The sequence below is a fragment of the Carica papaya genome, chromosome 9, assembly GCF_054855325.1.
Source record: "Carica papaya isolate Zhongbai chromosome 9, ASM5485532v1, whole genome shotgun sequence".
NCBI lineage: Eukaryota > Viridiplantae > Streptophyta > Magnoliopsida > Brassicales > Caricaceae > Carica > Carica papaya.
In genome coordinates this window covers 26,454,639-26,482,501 of record NC_142317.1, presented here as the reverse complement: position 1 = coordinate 26,482,501, position 27,863 = coordinate 26,454,639, and the positions used below count along the sequence as shown (strand labels likewise).

General features: G+C 38.8%; 1 pseudogene; it reads right to left on the bottom strand.

Moving 5' to 3' along the window:
• Positions 1-1,225: 1,225 nt before the first annotated feature.
• On the bottom strand, positions 1,226-16,148 carry LOC110811801 (uncharacterized; annotated as a pseudogene).
• Positions 16,149-27,863: the final 11,715 nt, after the last annotated feature.

The window sequence follows — 27,863 nt, the reverse complement described above, 5'->3', positions numbered from 1 at the left end:
GTAAGTATCCTAAGCACTATTGCCAGATGCTCTACATATTTAGCTTTGCTCCGTACATAAATCAATATATTATCAATGAAGACGATGACAAACTTATCCAAAAATGGCTGGAAGACTCTGTTCATCAATTTTATAAATGTTATAGGAGTATTTTTTAGACCAAAAAGTATGACTAAGAATTAGTAATGACCATATCTGGTCCTGGAGGCCATCATCTAAAACATTACTTATAAACATTATCTAGTGTCTATCTTACTTTACTTATACTTTTGTTTATGTTGTGGAAGAATAGAAGTTCAACGAAATGCTAAAAAGAATAAATGTTTTTATGTAAAAGTGAAATATGTTTTTTGCTTTTGATAAAAATAAAATCAAAAACTAAAAATAGAGATGTTTTAGAAATAACTTGAACTATAGGAATTAAACAATATTTATAATCAATATATTTATTATCTTTATATCTCATTAATTATAAATATAATTTAATTTATAGTTAATAATTTTAAAATTATCATAAATTAAACAATAATAATTTAAAACTAATATTTTTACCGAAAATAAATAAAATAATTCAATTGAAATAAATATTTTAAAGTAATTTAAATTATTAGAATAATGTTTAGAAAAAAGCTATTTAAATAATTAAAATAACTAATCTTTTGTACTTTTTCTATTACTTCAATATTCATTATTAATTTTATAACATAATTAACTATATCACATTTTTCAACTATTTAAAAATATTTTTTATCAATTTATAGTTGCGAAATAAACTCTCAACCCATTCCCATAAATCCATCTCGCAAATAAAAGCCATTTCCATATTAGACCAACATCCAAGCCCAATTCTACAGCCCCAAAATCGTCTTACTTAGCCCAACTTTGTAAAACCAATCCTTTCCAATCTCCCTGATGGCTCTATCTTTAGACACTAAAATATTTCTTATACTATTTAAGAAATCTTCAATTTAGTTTTTGTCGTTTATAGAAATTAATATTATTAATTTAAGATGTCATGTTTCAAATTTATTAACATGCAACACTTTTATATTAGTTTAGATGTCAATTGTATATCACATCAAATGTCATATGATATTAAAAAGACAAGAAATATGTGAAACTCTTTTACTAGTTTAGATGTCAATTGAATATCACGTCAAATGTCATGTGATATTAAAAAGATAGAAAATATGTATGTTGCAACATAATGCAATACCAACATTCTTCAACCAAGATCTTTATGTTTGGGCTCTAAACCTCGACTTCCAGGGTTTGTGTCCATATCACCGCTAGCAGTGCCGCTATTGCTAGTTTCTGCAGTAGAACAAAATGATGACCTGAGTGGCCACCACAAAGAAATCATAAACCTCCTCTCCACTGACCTGGGCATTTCAGGGTTATCTCTATTACTAGCATTAGCATCCTCAGCATCGTTAACAACATTAGTGGAGCCCGAGACATTTTGAGCAGGAGTTCGATTGGCACGAGTGTGGTGCTCATAATCAACATCATCAATAAGCAATTCATAGCGACAAACCGAGCAAGAATTGTGCAATTCTAGCCAAGGAAGAATGCATTGAGAATGGTAGATGTGGTCATAAGGCATCTGCTTTGCCTCCTCGATAAGCTCAAAACTATCCTTGCTAACGGTGCACTGAGAGGAGTTAGAATCTAGCATTTTTTGAGAAATTTTAATGGTAGGAAGAGCCTCTATTGTAAACTTGGAAGCTGAGGGTGTACCGTGGTGATTGGGATCATTCTCAGCGAGCTGTTGAATCAACTGCTTAAGACCAAGACCAAGGAAGTAATCTCAAAGGTTGAGGCTGCCAGAAAGACGAAAGGCACTAGATGGTCTGGATTCCCCAAGCGAATTATTCTCAATCACGAACTAGATGTTGGTGTCGTTGGCTCGTAGGGTTGTAGATAATTCTGGAGAAATAAAAATGGATTAAAGACTTCGATGTCATTGAGGCGAGCGGTGGCAGAGTGGGGAGAGACCATCCCGCCAAAAAAAACAGAAAGATCATTAAATGGATGGGGAGAATTGGAGGAAGAAAGAAACGAAAAGGGAGAGTCAAAGGGGTTGAGGTTGAGAGTTTGTTGATTAAGGTTTTGATTTTCAAATTCTTCAAGACAGAGAAGGTGAAAGAGAGATCCTTTAAAGGCCCGGAACCTTAAAGGAAATAAATTTGTATCTCCAACTGCAGAAGTAAATAATAATATTAGGGTTTACATTCCTTCCATAGTAAATTATATTGCCCAATAGGACTACGGGAATGTCCCTTCTATACTTGTTCATAAAAAGACAAACGGTAATTAAAAACAGATAAATAGATATCCTAACCCGAGGTGGATCGCCGCCGCAAGCGGTGGCGCCGTCGTCGGAGCACGGCGGAGCCGCCGTGCCGAAATTTTAAATTTGGCCAAGTAGGCCCTGGGTTTGATTTTGAGTTATTGGGGACATGCGCAGGTACCGTAAGTATGTTTCAGTTCCCGGAGAAAAAATTCAGGGAATCTAGGGACTGCCCGTAGGCGCAGTGAAAAATAAGTTTTAGACTTCGAATCAAGTAAGAATCCCTCACCCTATTTTCTATCACGGGATTAAAGTTTAATGAGTAATAAAATTGTATTTTATGAATTATATAGATACACGTAATTTATTACGGTTGCTAATGGAGCCCGAACCGGACATATTTCCCTGTCAGTTCCTATTTGGTTTATTTTACAGTTTTAAATACAGTATGATATCTGTTTTATTCATTCTAGGGTTTTGAATGCATGAATCACTACTTACTTTATTTCGGCCTGATTTCATGAATCTAATAATATGCTTGCCTTGTTGGGTGCTCGTTAATTGTTTAAGTATTCATGTTTATGTGGGAAATGGAAAACTAAGAAAAAATATAGAAAAGGTATGTGAATTGATAAATGGATAAGTTGACAGCCTCATTAGATATCCTATGAGATGGTGGACGGACCGGGTCCATAGGGAACCCTACCGGGAATGTTTTGGCGCTCATATCGGACGGGGTATGGGGATGGCCCGCTTCACCCTCATACCGGACGGGGTATGGGGACGGCCCTGGAAATTAAGTTTGTTAAGGGAATAGTTCACGGGTAGCGGAGACCCCTATGAATCCCCACTGATACTAGTAGGCTGATAAAAAGGGATAACTGTAGTTTGATGATTGAAATATAAAAGTATGACATGTACTATGTTACAGATTGTGTATGAACTTATGATATCTATGATGTTATTATTTCCATATGTCGTTTTTATAAATCTCACTAAGGTAAGTGGACGGTAAATGGTTTGATTATTGATAAATAAATTTACTTGAAACTTGTGCTCCATTGGTTGTTTTTGGTTTTCTACCAACCTTTACTTCTGTGACAGTGATATAGTGTGATGTCTTTACTGGGCTAGTGTAGCTCACTCCTTATTTAACCATTTCAGATCCGGAGGACTTGGTTCCCGAGCTCGATCTACAGAAAGACGGCGAGTAGTTACCTAGATGTTTATTAATTGCTCTTATAGTCTTTCATTTCCAGTATTTTCCTTTAGAGGACTTATTTTTAATATTGTTAGTACGTTTAAATTATTGTGTAAGGGATATGAAGCAGAACTTTTTATTTCGCTTTTGCACTTATATTCTTTATATACATTTTCCTTTTTAATTTCTGGGGTCGTTACAGTTAGTATCAGAGCCGTGTTTCTCGGACTCGTCCTTACACAATAATACGTAGAGACATACCAAACCAATGAATCATTACTCAACCCTTTCTTGTGAAATGCAGGTGTAGAGAGATGAGGAGAGGAAGACCCCCACTAAACTGAGCAGCTCGGGATGGTTCACTTCGGGAAGATATTGACAGAATATTTGAGATACTGGAAAGACTCATTGCTGCCCAGCAGGGTCGAGAGGAGAGAAGGGAACTACCCAACCCTCCCCCACTACCACAAGTTGAGCCACCACTGCAGCAAGAGAATCCCGAGCCACCCCGGTGCGAGCCTGCTCCTCCACAGTACCACCTGGTGCCACCACCGTAGTATAATCCAGGCCCCAGCCGCAGTACTACCCGACACCACCACAGTACAATCCGGTGCCCCCACCATACTAGCAAGTGCCACCACATGGCCCCCTCAGTCTATTCTTAGCCCAGCCCAGTCCCCCTTCCGCGGGACCCAGCTCCTTCCTTGATTGACCTGGACTATGTAGAGAGGTACAGGAGACTGAACCCTTTTACTTTTGCAGGGAAATCCTCTTTTGAAGATGCCCAATACTGGTTGGCAGAGACGGAGAAGGCTTTCAAGACCCTAGGAGTGGTTCTCGAGCAGAAGGTCACCCTTGCTACCTACATGCTGGTGGGAGAAGCAGATCATTGGTGGGAAGTCAAGCAGACCACCTTGACTATTCCAGTCACCTGGGAACAGTTCTTAGCTGCCTTCCATGTGGATACCTCCCAGAGCACATCCGATATCTAAAGGAGACGGAGTTTGTTCAGTTAGTCCAAGAAAACATGATAGTGTCAGAATATGCTTGTAAGTTCCTAGAGTTGGGCTGATATTCTTCTGAGACGTTGATGGATGAGAGCAGGAAGGCTAGGAGGTTCCAGTGGGGCCTCCACCCAGAGATCAAGTAACATTTATTTGTACTGGAGCTCAAGATATACTCAACCGTTCTAGCAAAGGCACAGTTAGTGGAGAGGAGCCTCCACACCCTTCCTCAGTCAGCAGAGAGTCACAGACCCTCAGCTCCACCCCGTAGACTAGCACCTACTGCGCCCGTCCAACAGAATAAGAGGCCTAGACCGGTGATCCAGGCTCCCCCTCAGGCTCCAGTGGCAAGACGTGGTAAGATCTATCAGCATTGCGACAGGGATCACGGGGACCGACCATGTTACCGCCTCAACAACACTTGTCGCATATGTGGTAGTGCCCAACACTATGCGAGAGAGTGCCCAAGGAATTAGAATCAAGGAAGACCTCCTATTCACTGCAGGGTTTACAACCTTACCCAGCAGGATGCCGATGTCGACTCGGACGTAGTACAGGGTATGTACACTATCTGTAACCATTTTGCTCATGTTTTGTTTGACACTAGTGCATCGCATTCATTTGTTTCACTTGTTTTTGTATCCAAATTTAATGTATTGTCTGATAAACTTGATTCGATGTTAATTGTGTCTACTGCTGGGAATGCAACATTACTAGGAGAAGTTGTCTACAAGGCTTGTGCCGTAGAGATAGCAAATAGGAAACTAAGTGTAGACCTGATAGAATTAGACACAGGGGATTTTGATGTAATTTTAGGGATAAATTGACTAGCGACGTATCACACCACCATAGATTGTTTTAGCAAGAAGGTTGTATTCAATCCTCCAAATGGGGAGCCATTTACAAATGAATAAAATCATTTAGTACTTATTACTTGATGACAATTTTCTTACTTGTCAAGTTTTTTAACCTTATTATTTTCTCTAACTAGGCAAACCCAAGAAAGAGAATTGTATTTAAGAGATCCTGGTAGTTTGAGACTTTTCAGATGTATTTCCAGATGAGCTGCCCGGACTACTAGTAGACAAGGAAGTCGAGTTCACCATAGACCTACAGCCTGGCACCCAACCTATTTCGGTTGCTCCTTACAGCATGAGTCGCGTTGAGATGGAGGAGCTGAGGAAGCAGATCACTAAATTACAAGACAGTGATTTTATCAGACATAGTGTGTCCCCTTGGGGTGCCAGAGTCACTTTTGCCAAGAAGGGAGATGGAACGTTGAGGCTATGTATTGATTATAGAGGATTGAACAGGGTCACAATTAAGAACAAGTATCCCCTTCCCAGAATTGATGACCTCTTTGATCAGTTGCAGGGTGCGTAGGTCTTCTCCAAAATAGACCTTCGATCAGGTTACCATCAGGTGAAAATAAGAACAGAAGACATTATGAGTTCCTGGTCATGCCATTTGGGATAATAAACGTCCCAGCCATCTTCATGGATCTGATGAACAGGGTCTTCAGAGAATTCCTAGATCAATTTGTTATCGTGTTCATCGATGACATCTTGGTCTACTCAAAAAGCAGAGAAGAACATGCTTACCATCTAGCCCAGGTTTTATAGGTTCTCAGAAGAAAGAAGCTGTATGCAAAGTTGAGTAAGTGTGGATTCTAGCTTGAGCAGACCGCCTTCCTAGGACACATCATATCAAAGGATGGAGTATCAGTGAATCTTGAAAAGGTTGAAGCAGTGCTCGGCTGGGAGAAATTGACATCAGTAAAAGAAATCCACAGCTTTCTGGGAATGGCGGGCTATTACTGCAGGTTTGTTGAAGGATTTTCTAGCCTAGCGGCTCCCCTAACCCGACTTACAAAGAAGAATGCCAAGTTTGAGTGGAATGAGAACTGTGAAAGAAGTTTTTCAGAACTGAAGAAGCGGCTGACTACTGCACCCATGCTGGCCTTACCGAGTGGATCGGGGGGATATACGGTTTACAATGATGCCTCCTATCTAGTCCTGGGTTGTGTCCTAATGCAGCATGGGAAGGTCATAGCTTATGGATCCAGATAGTTAAAGAGCCATGAAAAAAATTATCCCACCCATGACTTAGAGCTTGCCGAAATCATACACACCTTAAAGACCTAGTGCCATTATTTATACGGAGAGACCTTTCAGATCTATACCGATCACAAGAGTTTGGAACACATATTCACTCAGAAGGATCTCAACATGCGTCAGAGAAGGTGGATAGAACTTCTTAAAGACTATGATTGTGATATCTTGTACCACCCGAGTAAAGGGAACGTGATAGCCGATGCACTCAGCAGGAAAAGTGCAGGTATCTTAGCCCATTTGATTGTCTCAGAATGCAGGCAAATTGGGGCTACACAACAGGTTCGACTTCAGGACTTGAGGAGAGCCACATGTTTGAGCCATTTGACCATCCAGCTTGAGTTAATTCAGAGAATAAAGGAAACTCAGTCAGCTGATTCCGCCCTAGTGGCCCTCAAGAACAATGCAGGACAGGGAGTTAGTTCAGAATTTTGAGTCTCTGCCAATGGGTTACTCCGATTTTAGGACAAGGTGTGTGTTCCGAATGACAGTGAATTGAAGAGAGACATTATGACTGAGGCCCATAGCTCAAAGTTTGCCATGCATCCCGGAAGCACCAAAATGTACCAAAGTATGTGACCCCGATTTTGGTGGAATGGGATGAAAAGAGACATAGCTGACTTTGTGTCTAAGTACTTGATATGTCAGCAGGTCAAAGCAGAGCATCAGCGCCTAGGCGGCCTACTTCAGCCTTTACCGATCCCGGAATAGAAATGGAAACATATCACCATGGACTTCGTGACATGGTTACCTAAGGCACGCGCAGGACATGACGCCATCTGGGTAATTATTGACCGGCTCACCAAGTCTTCCCACTTCTTAGCCATCAAAATGACCGATTCCTTAGACAAGTTGGCAAGAATGTATATCCGGAAAATAGTCAGATTACATGGAGTTCCAGTGACAGTGGCGTCCGACAGGGACCCTAGGTTCACTTCTCGATTTTGGAGTAGCTTTCAGCAAGCCATGGGAATGAAGCTGTCCCTCAGTACTACCTTCCAGCGCCGCAAGCGGTGGCGATGTCGCCGAAGCACGGCGGAGCTGCCATGCCGGAATTTCAAAATTGGCCAAGTAGGCCCTGGGTTTGATTTTGAGTTATTGGGGACATGTGCAGGTACCGTAAGTGTGTTTCAATTCCCAGGAAAAAAATTCAGGGGATCTAGGGACTGCCCGTAGGCGCAGTGAAAAACCAGTTTTAGACTTCGAATCAAGTAAGGACCCCTCACCCTATTTTCTATCACGGGATTAAAGTCTAATAAGTGATAAAACTGTATTTTATGAATTATATAGATACATGTAATTTATTACGGTTGCTAATGGAGCCCGAACCGGACGTATTTCGCTCTCAGTTCCTATTTGGTTTATTTTATAGTTTTAAATACAGTACGGTATCTGTTTTATTCATTCTAGGGTTTTGAATGCATGAATCACTACTTACTTTATTTCGGCCTGATTTCGTGAATCTAATAATATGCTTGCCTTGTTGGGTGCTCGTTAATTGTTTAAGTATTCATGTTTATGTGGGAAACGAAAAACTAAGAAAAAAAATAGAAAAGGTATGTGAGTTGATAAATGGATAAGTTGACAGCCTCATTAGATATCCTAGGAGATGGTGGACGGATTGGGTCCATAGGGAACCCTACTGGAAATATTTTGGCGCTTATACCGGACGAGGTATGGGGACGGCCCTGGAAATTAAGTTTGTTAAGGGAATAGTTCACGGGTAGCAGGGACCCCATGGATTCCCACGAATACTATTAGGCTGATAAAAAGGGATAACTGTTATTTGATGATTGAAATATAAAAGTATGACATGTACTATGTTACAGATTGTGTATGAACTTATGATATCCATGATGTTATTGTTTCCATATGTCGTTTTTATAAATCCCACTAAGGTAAGTGGACGGTAAATGGTTTGATTATTGATAAATAAATTTACTTGAAATTTGTGCTCCATTGGTTGTTTTTGGTTTTCTACCAACTTTTACTTGTGTGACAGTGATACAGTGTGATGTTTTTACTGGGCTAGTGCAGCTCACTCCTTATTTAACCATTTCAGATCCGGAGGACTTGGTTCCCAAACCCGATCTACAGGAAGACGGCGAGTAGTTACCTAGATGTTAATTAGTTTCTCTTATAGTCTTTCATTTCTAGTATTTTCCTTTAGAGGACTTATTTTTAATATTGTTAGTACGTTTAAGTTATTGTGTAAAGGATATGAACCAGAACTTTTTATTTCGCTTCCGCACTTATATTCTTTATATATATTTCCCTTTTAAATTTTTGGGGTCGTTACATTTGTTATTTTCTATTTTATCCATCATAAAATGAGAAATTACAAATATGGTATCTGCACATATTAAAAACTCATACTTAAACCCGATGCATTAAAGTGCATAACCGTTTAAACATAATTGATCACTTTTAAACGAACCCAATAAATTGATAGCCTGTTACGCACTCCAAAGCCCACATTAAGCTCATTTGTTGATAAACAATAAATATATACTTCATTGAATATTACAACCATATAAATATATATGGATTTTCTAAGATAAAAAAAAATTAATTACAAATTATGTAATTTTACCTTATAATTTAATTTAATTTATTTTTTTCTAATACTCTAATTGCTTCACCTTTTGTACCATGATTTCTTTGCTAATTACAAATGATAGTAGTGATAATGAAGTGGGGATAAAGATGGCAATTACAATGAAAACATGAGTAGTTATGGTACGTGCATCAAGATAGGGAGACAATACGAATGGCAATAGCGATATTAGCATCGTTAGTGATGTCAATAATAGTGGGACAGTAATGATAATGACAATGACAATAGGGGTTATAATGATAATGATTTTGGTATTCTTGTTAAAGAATATAGGTAAAAAAATTAGAAAATAATATTTTAATCCTTTTAGAAGTACAAACTAAATGGGTAGTATCATTTATCTTTTGTGGTGTAAATAAACCGTCCATTATAAGGTAGTCAATGTCTTACCTTGCTCATAAAAAAAATGACCATAGACAACAATAATCTAAATCCTTTAGATTCCCTTACCCTCTTTAATCATTGGAAAAAAATGTAGCCTTAGTGGCAATTTATATTTGATAAAAGAAATATAATATTCTAATAGAGTACGAGTTAGACAAAGTAGTAAGGCATTTGAGCATAAATAAACTAGACATTTCATGGCAAATTAAGTATAGGGATATCAAGACCACCTTCATCAATTATTGTGAGATAACTTTAGACATGTGTCCCTTATATTTTTAAGTGTCGATATTGTTAGGCTTAGTACTAGATAAAGGTATTAAAACATCCCATAAGCTAGCATAAAAAATTCATGTCGAAGTCACCACCCAATGGTAAAAAATATAAATCATAATTTACCTATGACAATCAAGATCATATAAATTATATATATGTCAGAATCACATAAGGTATAGTTATCCCAATTACTTGTCAATAAACTAAGTACATTTTGAAAAAAAAAATTAGATACCTTAAAATATTTAGATAAGAAATCTGTCAGACATTCTTGTATAATATGTTAAGTAAAAGTTCTTATACAATAGTATTACAAATTTATGTTTCTTAATTTAGTTCTACCATAATTGACTTGTATGGAACTTGCTATACTTTGACCTTAAGAGATTATTGTTACTCTCATCTGTTTTGAACATACTAGTAATACTTAAACTTTATAGTTTCATATAACTGGGTTGTTAACAATAAATTATTCTTAAATAAGACAATAGCATCACATGATTGTGTTTTATGGATTATTCTAAAAATTCATGGTCATTAATAGTATAAAAGGAAGAAGTTTCATTTTAATATTATTGATTTAAATGTCTGTGAATTATAATGATTGACAATTAGAGTTTAACGTTATCTATTTTACGGGATGTATTAATACAAAAAATGTAATTGCATAGAATCTATTAATGGAAATGATTTTTTCTTGTGAGGGATTATTCAATTTCATTTCGGCAGTATGAAAATTTATTAAATTTCAATCATGCTACGTAGATTCAACATAATTAATAAGTAAAGTTTGCTTAAATATATTTGTCATTTCCTTAATTTTGTCCAAATTAATTTTATTTTAGTTTTAAATAAATTTAGGAACAAAAATTACTTAAAAGAAGAAAAAAAAAATATGTATATGAATTACAATTGTTGGTCCATTAATATGAAAAATGTTTGAATTTTATGATTTCTCAAACAAATTTTCTCTTTTCCTAATAACAAATTACCTTTTTTCTAAAATATTATCTAGTGTCCATCTTACTCTACTTATACTTTTGTTTATGTTGTCGAAGAATAGAAGTTCAACCAAATGCTAAAAAGAATAAATGTTTTTTATGTAAAAGTGGAATATGTTGTTTGCATTTGATAAAAATAAAATCAAAAACTAAAAATAGAGATGTTTTAGAAATAACTTGAACTATAAGAATAAATAATATTTATAATGAATATATTTATTATCTTTATCTCTCCTTAATTATAAATATAATATAATTTATTTTTAATAATTTGAAAATTATTATAAATCATTTAAGATTATTTTAAAGATTAAACAGTAATCATTTAAAATTAATATTGTTGGGATTTCATAAAATTATATATGAATCTAAATCACCATGCTCATATTAAATCAAAGAAATTATATCTCTAATGGAAGCATACCTTAATTTATAGCGGAAGAAATCTGCAGGTCCTGTGATAAATTTTCCAAATCAATACATGGTCCTTTGGAGTTCTCACACTCTCTCTATTTTTGGTGACTGGATAACATAATAAAAAAAATAATATGTGTGATTTGGGGATCATACCCGCCTATTTATATCCTTAAATTTTTATTATTTATAATCTGACCCGTTACAAAATAAAAAATAATACTTTGGTCTCTATATATAAAAGACCAACACTTTTTTTGATGCATTAAAGTCCAATATCCTTTTAATCTTAACAGATCATTTTAAATAGGCCCAATCAAATTAATAACTTTTTATGCACAATAAAGCTCACATTAAGCCCACATGGTTGATTAAAACCCAACAATCTTTCACTTATACTATATGTGTCACCTTATAATTGTTCATTAACAACTTCATGCGTACTTAGAATTTTGCTATCAATACCTAAATGCATCCCTAAATAATTTAGTCCATCAATCATATCAATATAGGATCAAAATAGTCTTTGCTACAATTGTCATAGGTAAACCCATCAATAGTCATGTATATCAATATAACTGAATGACAAGGATCAAGCATGGATGTGCAGCATAAAAATTACATATTATATGATCTGAGCATGCCTATTTTCAATTGACCCTACCTTAAACTTAATGAGATCAACTTCAAGTAAATTCAAAGATAAATATAAGTTAAATCAATATAGTTGAAATTAATTACATAAATTATATCCAAAACATAAACCCAATACATATCTTTATCATAAAAGCAACTATAGTACAAAATTCCTACTGAAACTATGCATCCTTAAGAGATACAACACTCATATGAGCAATGTGCTAATGAAAGATCTAGGGTGGTAATCCCTTAGTGAGCAGATCCGCAACCATGAAGTTCGTCCCAATATGCTATATTGATATCTGTTTACTCTAAACTCTTTTTTTAACAATTAGGAATTTGATGTCTATATAATTTGACTTCGTTGAGCTTCTATTATTATTAGAATACATAACCGTAGATTTAGTATCACAAAATATCTTTATTGGTCTTTTAATTCCATCTATAATATACAGCCCAACGACAAATTTCGTAGGCATATTCTATGATTGGATATCTCATAACATGTTATGAACTTTGCTACCACAGTGGAAGAGACTATGAGTATTTTCTTAGCACTCTTTTAGGAAATAACTCTCCCAACAAGCAAGTAGATATAGCCTAAAGTAAATTTCCTACTACCTTGGCATTCAGCGAAAGCAGAATCAGAATAACTAATGATCTCTAACTAATATGATCTCCTGTATGTGAGCATATATTTCTTCGTTCTATGTAGATATCGTATGACACATTTGGCTATTTTTTAATAATTCATACCTAAATTGTTCAAATATCTCCCTAGCATCCCAACAATGTATGCAATATCTGGACGCGTATAAACCTTTGCCAACATAAAACTCACTACAGTTGAAGAATAAGGAATCTTTTGCATCTCTTTAGTCTTAAAGTCATTCTTGGGACATTGATTTAAGGCAAACTTACCTCTTTTAGACACAAGGATGTCACTTGATTTATAATCATGCATGTCAAACCTCTTAAGAATATTTTCGATATACCTCTTTTGTGATAATCCAAGACTACTCTGAGAGAGATTCCGATGTATTTGAATCCCTAATACAAAAAAAACATTCCCAAGATCTTTCAATCCTAAATTTCTTTATTAGAAATCTCTCATTTCTGTATAATAAGCCTATATCATTACTGGCAAGTAGTATGTTATCGATGTATAAAATCAAAAAAAAATATTTACTCGTACCAAACTTATGGTTTACACAATCATCTACTATATTCATCTCAAAATCAAACGAGATGGTAACTTGATTGAATTTATGATAGTACTAACAGAAAACCTGCTAAAGTTCATAAATGGATTTCTTTAATTTACAAACTATTTGCTTTGCATCATCCGATACAAAATTTTTTGGATGTACTATAAAAATTTTCTCATCAATGTCACTATTGAAATTGTTGTCTCAACATCCATTTAATGCAACTCAAGATCAAAATGCACCATTAAAGCTATTATAGTCCTAAAAGAGTCTTTCAATAAAATTGGAGAGAAAGTCTCTTTATAATCGATGCCTTCTTTCTATGTAAAACTCTTAGCAACAAAACGTGCCTTATATCTCTCTGCATCATCCTTCGAATTTCTCTTGGCCTTAAATATCCATTTTCAACCAATGTGTTTCGCACCTGTAAACAATAAGACAAGATCCTATACGTTATTGCCCTTCATGGACTTGATCTCTTCATTCACCTGTAAACAATAAGACAAGATCCTATACGTTATTGTCCTTCATGGACTTGATCTCTTCATTCATGACATCAATCCACTTTAGAGAGTTTAAGCTTTCCATGGCTTGACGGAAGTTGATTGGATCATCTTCCATCATTCTAATGTCAACCTCATACTCTTGGAGAAATACAATATAATCACCTAGAATAACACTTCTCCTCTCTCTTATAGATCTTTTTAATGGCATTGGTTTTTAAGTTTGTGGAGTTTGTTCTTCTGAAATAACTTCTTAAGCATACACGGGAGGTACTATGACATTATTTAAGTTTGGAATTGCTTTTTTGAACAATGTTAGGTAGAAAAAATCTTATCTTAAACATTGTCAATAGCAACTGAGGGAATATTAACATATTCCTCTTTAAAGATAAGGTTATGAACTCTCATCTCCCTCCCCTCGTAAACTCAACATCCTCAAAGAATTGGACATTTCTCGTATAAAAAATTGACTTAGTCGTGGGATTATAAAACTAATAACCCCTGAATATTTCAAAATAGCCAAAAAAATAGTAACTAACAGTTCTTGAATCTAGTTTTTTTTTCATTTATCCTATAAGGCCTAGTCTTAGCTGGATATCCCCAAATGTACAAATGCTTTAAACTAGACTTCTTGCCTATCCAAAACTCATAAGGGGTCTCTGCAGTTGCTTTAGTTAGAACTTTATTGAGTATATATGTTTGCGAGTTTTAATGTTTCTCCCTAGAGAGATTCAGGTAAGGTAGAATGACTAATCATGCTCCTTAACATATTTTTAAGTGTTCTGTTTCGCCTTTTAGCAACACTATTAATGCTAGGTGAGACTAAGATAGTGTAATATGTGACGATACTGCATTGTTCTAAGAATTTAGCAAACATTCCTATATGTTTTTCACCTGATCCATCATATTTACCATAGTATTCACCACTACAGTTAGATCTGACAGTTTTAATTCTTTTGTTAAGTTGGTTCTTAACTTCAACCTTAAAATTTTTGAACACATCTAGCGACTGTGATTTCTCATGAATGAGATAAAGGTAGCCATATCTAAAACAATCATCTATGAATGTTATGAAGTATTGTTGACTATTCCAAGAAGCCATAGGGAATAGTTCACAAATGTTTGTATGTATGAGTTCTAATATATCCATAACCTTGTTGGCACCTAATCTCCTAATTTTTGTCTGTTTCTCCTTTATAAAATTAACACATACATCAAAATCTACCAAATCAATGAGATCAAGAATTTAATTTGATACAAGTCTCTCGATTCTCTTTTTGGAGATATGATCTCTTGTGCCATAATGAGGTAAAATTCTCACTGGTTAATTTACGTTTTACACCACGCATACTTACATGCAAGGATTCATTTAAAAAACAAACTGTATCAAACAACTATAGATTATCAAAACCTGATAGAGAACTGGTACTAATCAATTTTGAATCATGAAAAAGACTAAACTTTCTATTTCTAAAAGAATAAAATAACTAAATTTGTTCAAAATAAAAACATAAATCAAATTCTGTCTAATGATGGTACAACATAAGTCTCATTTAAATCCAAATAATAACTAGTTCTTAATAATAATCTAAATATGTCCATTACCTCAACTTCTACTAATTTTTCGTTGCCAACATAAATAAATCTAACATCTTCACTTGGCTTTCGGCAACTGAGCAACCCTGCATAGACACACTTATATGATTTATTGCACTGCACCAAACTCTATCCACCAAGTGTGTCTTGGTACCGAAGTTAAATTAACATAAGAAAAAATAAAGTTAAGAAGTATACCTTTTTTTGTACGTCATACGTGATAGTTGGTACATTACTTTTTCTAAGTGATCTAGAGCTTTGCAGAAGAAACATACATCTTTATTTTGGACTTTTTGTTGTTTTTTTTATGGTGCTCAAACCACAAAATTCTTATATTTTTTTCTTTTCTTACTCATGTTGTCCTTTGAGACAGTGGCTAAGTGAGCGCTCTCTACTCTCTCATGCTTCAGCCTTTCCTCTTCGTGAACACAGTGCTCTATGAGCTCATTAAGGGACCATGAGTCCTTCTGACAATTGTAGCTCAGCTTAAACTGACTAAACTATGGGGGAGAAATATCAAAACTAAGTGCATTAGTAATTTTTTTGATAATTCCAGTTTAAGTGCCTTAAGTTTAGAAGCAATATGAGACATTTTCATAAAGAACTCTGTTATGTTTTATTTCCCTTTGTACCTAATGGAAACAAGGTTCGCCAAGAGTGTACTAGTTCCAACATTCTCATTCTTGGTGAAATATTTCTCAAAGCCCTTAAGGAAACCTCTAGCCGTAGTTATCTCATCAGACATGATGCCCTGTAAAACTGTTGGAATGACATATTTCATGACTAACAAGTTGATACGGTTCAACCGTTCCCACCGTTCCTTCTCCCTCATATCATCAAAGGTACTCTCAGTAGTAAATAAATCGGGTTGATCGACTCGTAAAGTAAGATCCAAATCCATAACTCCAAGAACAATGAAAACATGCTCTTTTCATGCCTTGAAGTTTAGGCCATTGAACATTGGAATAGAATTAATGCTCACGGAGATACTTGCGGCAGAATCGGGAACTGAACATAGAACAAAGAAAAATTCACATTAGTCTTTAAAGCATAAACAATAATAATAAATTTAAATAAAGGTAAATCTCATCTCAGCAGAATTGGGCACTCCATTAATACTCCATCTTTAAATAAAATATTAATTTATAAGTGATATCTTAGCATAGTAATTAAATGCTAACAATAAGAACATGCTAGATAATAAATCTTTATTTGAGTCAATTTATAGTTTATATACAAAACTAAATAATTTTCACGCATTTATTATTACAAATAGGAATGCAATCATGTTAAATATTAATCTTTCTTTAGGTCGATTGACATTCACATAAATCACACTCATAAAACTATTTATATTATGAAATAAATTAACTTAACACAAGAGATGTCACTTTGGTGACATGTTTTGTAACTCGATTCATTTCAAAATTATACTAAATTTATTTTGTAAAAAGAAGAAAATATTCAAAATATCCTTAAAATTATCAAAAAATATCCTTAAAAATTTAAAATTCAACCCCCTTAATTAATTAAATTTTGTTTTGAAGGGTTGACCGTTGAATGTTGACTGTTGACCAGTCAATGCTGACTGTTGACTGGACCAGGTTGGTTGACCGAGCTGGGGTTAAGTTGACCAAATCAAGTTGACTGTATCATTGACTAGGTTATTGATCAGATCATTGACCGGATCGAGTTGGGCTTAGCCTGAACCTGTCGGGCTTTTGGCTTACGCTAACGCGGGCCTCTCCTCACTTTTTTTCTTTTCTTTTCTTTTTTTTCTTCCTTATTTTCCTTCAGTCTCGGGCTTGAGCCCGAAGTTGAAACCCAGCATTAGCCCGTTAAGCCATTCTGGCCACTTGGATCAAACCCGAATCCGAGCCCAATTCCTAAAGAAACCCTAGGGAAGACGGAGAAGATGCCAGCGCTGTCACCATGCATTCTTCTGACCAAGCCGCGATTTCTAGCTCGATTCTACCAATGTTGTGGCATTGTGGCCACAAGTTCTTTTGCCAGCACAAAATTAAGCAATTTGATCCAACAGCTTAAGAAGAAGGCATCCAGTTTCTTCCTCTTATTCCTTTATGCGGGGGCTTTTAGCTGCCGCTTTCTTTCCTTTTACCATGGCTAAAAGGTCACAGATGCCCAACTGGCGATCTTACCTCATACCAACTGGTCGCAAGCTGTGCGGCCTTGCGAACGTGAGGCCGTGCATGTAACCGCCCCGGAATTTAAATGAAGATGTATGTATTAAAAATCTTAAATGCGGAAGTGTAATAAAAATTTTGATTAACATCCCTTACACAATAACCAAAAACGTATTCAACATATGAAAGAATAAGCTAATTAAAAGAGATACTCAAAATAAAAACTATAAATAGAACTATAAAGTCTTTAGGCGTCTAACTCGCCGTCTTCCTGCAGAACGGGCTTGGGAACCACGTCTTCCTGATCTGAAATGGTTAAGTAAGGAATGAGCTACACTAGCCCAGTAACGACATCACACTATCTCACTGCCACAGAAGTAAAGGTCGGTAGAAAACAAAAATAATCAATGGAGTATAATTTATAATAAACTCATTTATTAACATAAAAACCTTTACTGTCCACTTACCTCGATGAGATTCATGAAAATAACATATAAAAACAATAACATTATAACCATCATAAAATCATATCGACTTTGTAACAGAAAATATGTCATACTCTTGCACTTGAATAATTAGACAATAAATTTCCTCTTTTACCAGCTTACTAGTATTCATGGGGATCCATAGGGGGTCCCCGCTACACGTGAACCATTAACATTAATAACCTGATTCCAGGGCCGTTCCCATACCCCGTCCGGTATGGGAGCCAAAACCATAAACCTCAATACCCCATCCGGTATGAGGGTGAAACGGGCCGTCCCCATACCCCGTCCGGTATGGGCGCCAAAACACATAAGGTCGCCATACCCCGTCCGGTATTAGAGACCACGTTTCCGGTAGGGTTCCCTACGGACTCGGTCCGTCTACCATCTCCCAGGATATCTAGTCAGGCTGTCCACATTATCCATTTATCAATTCACATAACATTTTTGCCATTTTTCTTGGTCTCAATCATTCAATCATACACAAACATGTAAACCAGTAATTGACACCAAACAAGACAACACAGTATCGGGTTCACCATAATACAAACCATAATAAAAGAAACCATGATTCATGCATATGAGACCATAAAATAAATACATCAAATATCATACTGCATTTAATACTGAAAAATAGATCAAAGAACAACTCACCAACAATGTATCAGATTCGAGCTCCATTGGCGACCTAAATCAATTATACATATCTATAAAGTCACAAAATACCATTTAATTATTATTACGCTTTAATTCCGTGATAGGAGGTAGGGTGAGAGATCCTTACTTATTTTGGGGTCTGAAATCGGCTCTATAGTGTGCCTACGGGCTGTCCTTAAATTCCCTGAATTTTCTTCGGAAAACTTGAAATGCACTACCGGTACCTGCGCGTGTCCCAAAAAATCCCAAATCAGACCTAGGGCCCCTTTCGGCCAATATCAGAATTCTGGCACGGCAGCTCCGCCGTGCTTCGGCGACGGCGCTGCCGCCCGCGGCGGTGATCCGCCTCGGGTTGGCCGTTTTCGGCCGTTTTTGGCCGAATTCGGCCAAACTTGCATTGGTTCCTGCGATAAAACAACCCTAGGGCCCTCGGTGGGCCAAAAAATTGAGACTTACTGGCGGCGGTGCTCTCGGGTGCGGCGGCTTCTCCGGCACGAGTCGCGTTTTGATGTTTTGCTCCGGTCAACCTGTAGAGAAAAGGTTGGTGATCACAGTGGTATAAAAATTGCATTAAACGGAGACCGAGAAGGGCCTCATCGGAGGCAAAAATAGAGGGAAGCTGTGGCGGCGCTGCTGGACTTTGGCGGAATTTTTCGGCCGATTGACCGGTGGTTTGGCTCCGGTTTGGCCATAGGCGGATTCAACATCGAAAAACAAGCCAGGGGAAGAAAATTTACCTCGATTGGTGGTCAGAAAATCCTCCGGTGCGGCGGCAGGTGGCGGCGGCCGGCTCCTCCGGCATCTGGTTCTTCTTCTCCGACGAGGCACTGGCGGCTAGGGTTTTGTGGTCGGGTGTGGGTGGGGTTATTTATACCCTTCCCCTTTTAATCTCAACCGTCCATCAAGTTTTAATCTGGACCGTCTGATCGCGATTTATTTGGGATTAAATCTGGGCTGTCATGCCTAATTGAATCTGGGCCGTCCGTACGCGTGAGATCTGGGCCGTCCGTGCGCGCAGGAACGGATCTGGACCGTCCGATCGCGTACGCGGATCGCCCACGTGGCCCGTCTCGTGTCAGCGTTCCTTGCCACGCGGCGTGTCCTGGTTGGCCGGGGCTGCAAACTGGGCTGCTGACGTGGCTGTTAACGTGACACAACTTTTTCAAATTGCGTTTTGACCCCCAGTTTCTGATTTTCTTTTCAAAAACACCCCCAGAATCTAAATTTTTACCCCTTTTTCTCAAAATCAATTTCAATTAAATCCAAAAAAATAATTTTACCCTATTTTATCATTTTTATTATTTTTATTTTCATTAAATTAAATTAAATTAAGTTGAATTAAAATCTTATTAATTAACTATATAAAAAATTAAACTAAAATTCAAATACAAAAATAAAAATAATAATTTGGGTGTTTCAACTCTCCCCCCCTTAAAGAAATTTGGTCCCCCAAATTTGCCTCTTACTCTTGGTCGAACAAATGGGGATACTGGGCTTTAAAATCTGATTCTAGCTCCTAGGTAGCCTCCCTGGGCGTGTGGTTCTGCCACACAACCTTTACAAATGATATTTCCTGGTTGCAGAGTATCCTGCTCTTTTGGTCCGTGATACCGACTGGTACTTCTTCATAAGACAAGTCCTCTTGGAGTGTAAGCGGTTCATGAGCCAAGATATGAGAGGGGTCCGGGTTGTACTTACGTAGCATGGATACGTGGAACACATTGTGGACTTTGGAGAGTTCTGGAGGCAGTGCTAGTCTGTAGGCAGCAATACCAATCCTGTCTAAGATTTCAAAAAGTCCAATAAATCGGGAGTTTAATTTTTTCCTCATGCCGAACCTACTAATTCTCTTGAAATGAGTGACCTCAAGAAACACCCGGTCGCCTTTCTCAAACGCTAGGTCTCTCCTTCGGGTATCTGCATAACTCTTCTGCCTACTCTGAGCTGTCTGAATGTTCTTTCTGATTTTAACTATTTTGGACGTGGTCTCCTCTACCAACTCCGGGCCGAACAATCTTCTATCGCCCACTTCTTCCCAACAAATCGGTGATCTACACGGGTGCCCATATAACGCCTCATATGGAGCCATGCCGATGCTTGCTTGGTAGCTGTTGTTGTAGGCGAACTCTATCAGGGGTAGATGGCCGTCCCAATGGCTCCCAAAGTCAAGGACACAAGCTCGGAGCATATCCTCAAGTGTACGAATTGTCCTTTCTAATTGTCCATCAGTCTGGGGATGGAAGGCAGTACTAAGAGACAGCTTTGTTCCCATAACTTGCTGAAAGCTACTCCAAAATCGAGAAGTGAACCTGGGATCCCTGTCGGATACTACTGTCACTGGAACTCCATGCAATCTGACTATCTCTCGGATATACATCCTTACCAACTTGTCCAAAGGATCGGTCATCCTGACGGCTAGGAAGTGGGAAGACTTAGTATGTCGGTCAACAATTACCCATATGGCATCCTATCTTGAACGTGCCTTGGGTAGCCCCGATATGAAGTCCATGGTCATATGTTCCCACTTCCACTCCGGGATCGGTAAAGGCTGAAGTAACCCACCTGGGCGCTGATGCTCTGTCGTGACCTGCTGACATACCAAGCATTTAGATACAAAGTCGACTATGTCTCTCTTCATCCCATTCTACCAAAACCGGGGACGCATGCTTTGGTACATTTTGGTGCTTCCTGGATGCATGGCAAACTTCGAGCTATGGGACTCCGTCATGATGTCTCTTTTTAACTCACTGTCATCTGGGACACACACCCTGTCTTGGAAATGAAGTAATCCATCGACAGAGATTCGGAATTCTGAGCTCACTCCCTGTTCTGCATCCTTCTTGCGGGCTACTAGGGCGGGGTCGACTGACTGGGCTTCCCTTATTCTCTAGATTAATTCGGGCTGGACTGTCAGGCGGCCCAAACATGTGACTCTCTTCAGATCCTGAAGTCGAACCTGTTGCGTGGCCCCGATTGGCCTGCATTCTGAAACCATCAAATGGGCTAAGATACCTGCACTTTTCCTGCTGAGAGCATCTGCTACCACGTTGCCCTTACCCGGATGGTATAAGATATCACAATCATAGTCCTTAAGGAGTTCCATCCACCTTCTCTGACGTATGTTGAGATCCTTCTGAGTGAATATGTGTTTCAAACTCTTATGATCGGTATAGATCTGAAAGGTCTCTCCGTACAAATAATGGCGCCAGGTTTTCAAGGAGTGTATGATTGCGACATGCTCCAAGTCATGGGTGGGATAGTTCTTCTCATGATTCTTTAACTGTCTAGACCCATATGCTATAACCTTTCCATGCTGCATCAGAACACAACCCAGGCCTAGATAGGAGGCATTACTATAAACTGTATATCCTCCCGATCCACTCGGTAAAGCCAACATAGGTGTAGTAGTTAGCCGCTTCTTTAATTCTGAAAAACTTCTTTTGCAGTCCTCATTCCACTCAAACTTGGCATTTTTCTTTGTGAGTCGGGTTAGAGGAGCTGCTAGACTGGAGAATCCTTCAACGAACCTGCGGTAATAACCTGCCATTCCTAAGAAGCTGCGGATTTCCTTAACTGATGTCAGCTTCTCCCAGCCAAGTACCGCTTCAACCTTTTCAAGATTCATTGATACCCCTTCCTTCGATATGATATGTCCTAGGAAGGCGGTCTGCTCAAGCCAGAATCCACACTTGCTCAACTTTGCATATAACTTCTTTTTTATAAGGACCTGCAGAACTTGGGCAAGATGGTGAGCATGTTCTTCTCTGCTTTTTGAGTAGACTAAGATATCATCGATGAACACGATGACAAATTGATCCAAGAACTCTCTAAAGACCCTGTTCATTAGATCCATAAAGATTATCGGGGCATTGGTTATCCCAAATGGCATGACCAGGAACTCATAGTGTCCGTACCTGGTTCGGAAGGCCGTCTTGGGGATGTCTTCTGTTCTTATCTTCACCTGATGGTAACCTGATCGCAGGTCTATTTTAGAGAAGACCTGTGCACCCTGCAGCTGATCGAAGAGGTCATCAATCTGGGGAAGGGGATACTTGTTCTTGATCGTGACCTTGTTCAATCCTCTGTAATCAATGCATAGTCTCAATGTTCCATCTCCCTTCCTTGCAAAAGTGACTTCGGCACCCCAAGGGGACACACTATGTCTAATAAACCTACTGTATTTCAACTCAGTGATCTGTTTCCTCAACTCTTCCATCTCAATGCGGCTCATGCGGTAAGGAGCAACCGAAATGGGCTGGGTACCTGGCTGTAGGTCTATAGTGAACTTGACTTCCCTGTCCACTGACAGACCGGGCAGTTCGTCCAAAAACACATCTAAAAAGTCTCGGACTATCGGAATCTCTTGAATACAAATTTCCTTCTTGGTCTTGCCTAGTCAGAGAAAATAGCAAGATTAAGGCACTAGAAGTTAAGAAAACTTGCCATCAAGGAATAAGTACTAAATAATTTTATTAATTTGTAAATGGCTCCTCGTTAGGAGGATTAAATACAACTTTCTTGTTAAAGCAATCTATGGTGGCGTGATACGCCGCCAGCCAATCCATTCCTAAGATTACATCAAAATCTCCCGTGTCTAACCCTATCAGGTCTACACTCAGTTTCCTATTTGCTATCTCCACAGCACAAGCCCTGTAGATAACTTCCCCTAGTAGTGTTTCACCCCCGGTAGTAGACACAAACAACAATGAATCAAGTTTATCAGGTGATACATTAATTTTGAAAGCAAAAGCATGTGAAACAAAAGAGTGCGATGCACCAGTGTCAAATAAAACATGAGCAATATGGTCACAGATAATATACATACCCTGTACCACATCCAGGTCGCGTCGGCATCCTGCTGGGTAAGGTTGCAAGCTCTGTCCTGGATAGGAAGCCTTCATTGATTCTGGTTTCTCGGGCATTCTCTTGCATAATGTTGGGCACTGCCACATATGCGACAAGTGTTATTGAGGCGGTAGCACGGTCGGTCCCCGTGATCTCTGCCGCAGTGCTGACAAATCTTCCCACGTGCTGCCTCTGGAGCCTGAGGAGGGGCCTGGATGGCTGGTCTGGGCCTCTTATTTGGTTGGGCAGGCGCAGTAGGTGCTGGTCTGCAGAACGAAGCTGAGGGTTGGGAACTCCCCGCTGGCTGAGGATGGGTGTAGAAGCTCCTTTCCACGATCTGTGCCTTTGCTAAAACTGCTGAATATGTCTTGAGCTCCAGCACCAACAAGTATTGCCTGATCTCCGGGCAGAGGCCCCACTGGAATCTCCTGGCCTTTCGGCCCTCATCCATCAATGTCTCCGGGGAGTATCGGCCCAGCTCTAGGAACTTACGAGCATACTCCGATACTGTCATGTTTTCTTGGACCAGTTGAACAAACTCTATCTCTTTTAGGTGTTGGATGTGCTCAAGGAGATACTCCGCATGGAAGGCCGCTAAGAGCTGCTCCCAAATGATTGGTGTAGGCAGGGTGATCTGCTTGAGCTCCCACCAACGACATGCTTCCCCTACCAGCATGTAGGAAGCAAGGGCAGCTCTCTACTCAGGAACCACTCCCAAGGTCTTGAAAGCTCTCTCCGTCTCCGCTAGCCAGTACTGGGCATCTTCAAAAGAGGATCCCCCTGCAAAAGTGGAAGGGTTTAGTCCCCTGTACCTCTCTATGTAGCCCAGGTCGATCAAGGAAAGAGCTGGGTCCCATGGAAGAGGGACACGGCCCGGCTGGGGATAGACTGAGGGGCCCTGTGGTGGCACCTGGTGATATGGTGGGGGCACCGGATTGTACTGTGGCGGTGCCGGGCAGTACGGTGACTGGAGCACTGGTTCATACTACGACGGTGGTGTCGGGTGGTATTGTGGTGGAACAGGCTCGTGCCGGGGTGGCTCGGGATCCGCTTGCTGTAGCGGTGGCTCAACCTGTGGTAGTGGGGGAGGTTCGGGTAACTCCCTTCTCTCTTCTCAACCTTGCTGGGCAGCCATGATCCTTTCCAGCATCTCGAATATTCTGTCCATATCTTCTCGAAGCGAATCATCCTGGGCTGCTCGGTTTAGTGGGGATCTTCCTCTCCTCATTTCTTTGCACCTATATTTCACACGGAAGAGTTGAGTAACGATTTATCGGTGGGTATTTCTCTAAGTATTATTGTGTAAGGGATGAGTCCGAGGAACGCGGCTCTTATACCAACTGTAACGGCCCTGGAATTTAAATGAAGATGTATGTATTAAAAATCTTAAATGCGGAAGCGTAATAAAAATTTTGATTAACATCCCTTACACAATAACCAAAAACGTATTCAACATATGAAAGAATAAGCTAATTAAAAGAGATACTCAAAATAAAAACTATAAATAGAACTATAAAGTCTTTAGGTGTCTAACTCGCCGTCTTCCTGCAGAACGGGCTCGGGAGCCACGTCTTCCTGATCTGAAATGGTTAAGTAAGGAATGAGCTACACTAGCCCAGTAAAGACATCACACTATCTCACTGCCACAGAAGTAAAGGTCGGTAGAAAACAAAAACAACCAATGGAGTATAATTTATAATAAACTCATTTATTAACATAAAAACCTTTACTGTCCACTTATCTCGATGAGATTCATGAAAATAACATATGAAAACAATAACATTATAACCATCATAAAATCATATCGACTTTGTAACAGAACATATGTCATACTCATGCACTTCTACAATAAGACAATAAATTTCCTCTTTTACTAGCCTACTAGTATCCATGGGGATCTATAGGGGGTCCCCGCTACACGTGAACCATTAACATTAATAACCTTATTCCAGGGCCATCCCCATACCCCGTTCGGTATGGGCACCAAAACTATAAACCTCAATACCCCATCCGGTATGAGGGTGAAACGGGCCGTCCCCATACCCCGTCCGGTATGAGAGACCACTTTCCCGGTAGGGTTCCTTACGGACCCGGTCCATCAACCATCTCCCAGGATATCAAGTCAGGCTGTCCACATTATCCATTTATCAATTCACATAACCTTTTTGCCATTTTTCTTGGTCTCAATCGTTCAATCATACACAAACATGTAAACCAGTAATTGACACCAAATATGATAATAAAAGAAACCATGATTCATGCATACGAGACCATAAAATAAATACATCAAATATCATACTGCATTTAATACTGAAAAATAGATCAAAGAACAACTCACCAACAATGTATCAGATTCAGGCTCCATTGGCGACCTAAATCAATTATACATATCTATAAAGTCACAAAATACCGTTTAATTATTATTAAGCTTTAATACCGTGATAGGAGGTAGGGTGAGAGATCCTTACTTGTTTTGGGGTCTGAAATCAGCTCTACAATGCGCCTACGAGCTATCCCTAAATTCTCTAAATTTTCCCCGAAAAACTTGAAACGCACTAGCGATACCTGTGCGTGTCCCAAAAAATCCCAAATCAGACCTATGACCCATTTCGGCCAATATCGAAATTCTAGCACGGCGGCTCCGCCATGCTCTGGCGACGGCGTCGTCGCTTGCGACGGCGATCCGCCACGGGTTGGCCGTTTTCGGTCGAATTCGGCCAAACTTGCATTGGTCCCTGCGATAAAACAACCCTAGGGCTTTCGGTCGGCCAAAAAATCACAAAAAATCGAGACTTACCGGCGACGGTGCTCTCGGGTGCGGCGGCTTCTCCGGCACGAGTCGCGTTTTGATGTTTTGCTCCGATCAACCTGTAGAGAAAAGGACGGTGATCACAGTGGTATAAAAATTGCATCGAACGGAGACGGGGAAGGGCCTCATCGGAGGCAAAAACAGAGGGAAGCCGTGGCGGTGCTGCTGGACTTCGGCGGAATTTTTCGGCTGATTGGCCGGTGGTTTGGCTCCGGTTTGGCCATAGGTGGATTCAACATCGAAAAACGAGCCAGGGGGAGAAACTTTACCTCGATTGGCGGTCGGAAAATTCTCCGGTGTGGTAGCGGGTGGCGGCGGCCGGCTCCTTCGGCGTCTGGTTCTTCTTCTCTAGTGAGGCACTGGCGGGTAGGGTTTTGTGGTCGAGTGTGGGTGTGGTTATTTATACCCTTCCCCTTTTAATCTCAACCGTCCATCAAGTTTTAATCTGGACCATCCGATCGTGATTTATTTGGGATTAAATCTGGGCCATCCATCGCGATGCGATCTGGGCTGTCTGTGCTTGATTGAATCTAGGCCGTCCGTACGCGTGAGATCTGGGCTGTCCGTGCGCGCGGGAACAGATCTGGGCCATCCGATCGCGCGCACGCGGATTGCCCACATGGCCCGTCCCATGTCAGCGTTCCTTGCCACGCGGCGTGTCCTGGTTGGCCGGGGCTGCTAACTAGGTTGCTGACATGGCTGCTCATTTTTCCAAATTGCATTTTGACCCCCCGGTTTCTGATTTTCTTTTGAAAAATACCCCCATAATCCAAATTTTCACATCTTTTTTCCCAAAATCAATTTTATTTAAATCCAAAAAAATAATTTTACCATATTTTATCATTATTATTATTTTTATTTTCATTAAATTAAATTAAATTAAATTGAATTAAAATCTTATAAATTAAATATATAAAAAATTAAACTAAAATTCAAATACAAAAATAAAAATAATAATTTGGGTGTTACAGTGCATCCTCCTTCAAAATCTAGATCCAAATTTCTTTTCCATTTTTTTATTCAAAAAATTCAAAAAATGATCTGGATCCCAAAAAAATAAAACTGAATCTTGAAAAATTTACCATAAAATTAAACCCTGAATCTGAATCTAGAAAAAAAAAATTAATCTCAAATGTCCAATATGAAGTGACTCCAATACAACTTGTAAGAATTTTATAAAATTATATCTGAATTTAAATCACCATAATCATATGAAATTAGATCTGTAACAGAAGCGTACCTTTTATAGCGGAAAAAATGTGCGCATCCTACGATAGATATTCTAAATCAACACGTTGTCCTTTGGAGTTCTTACACTATCTGTAACAGCCCCGAAATTTTAAAATGAAATATGTGTATTAAAAAGGTCAAATGCGGAAGCATAATAAAAATTTTGATTAACATCCCTTACACTAAAACTAAAAACGTGCTCAAAGTATAAAAGAACAAACTAACTAAAAGAGAAACTCAAAAATAAAAGCTATAAATATAACTACGGAGTCTTCAGGCGTCCCCTTCGCCGTCTTCCTGCGGAACGGGCTCGGGAACAATGTCTTCCTGATCTGAAATGATTAAATAAGGAATGAGCTACACCAGCCCAGTAAAGACGTCACACTATCTCACCGTCACAGAGGTAAAGGTGGGTAGAAAACACAAAAAGATGAATGGAGCATAAT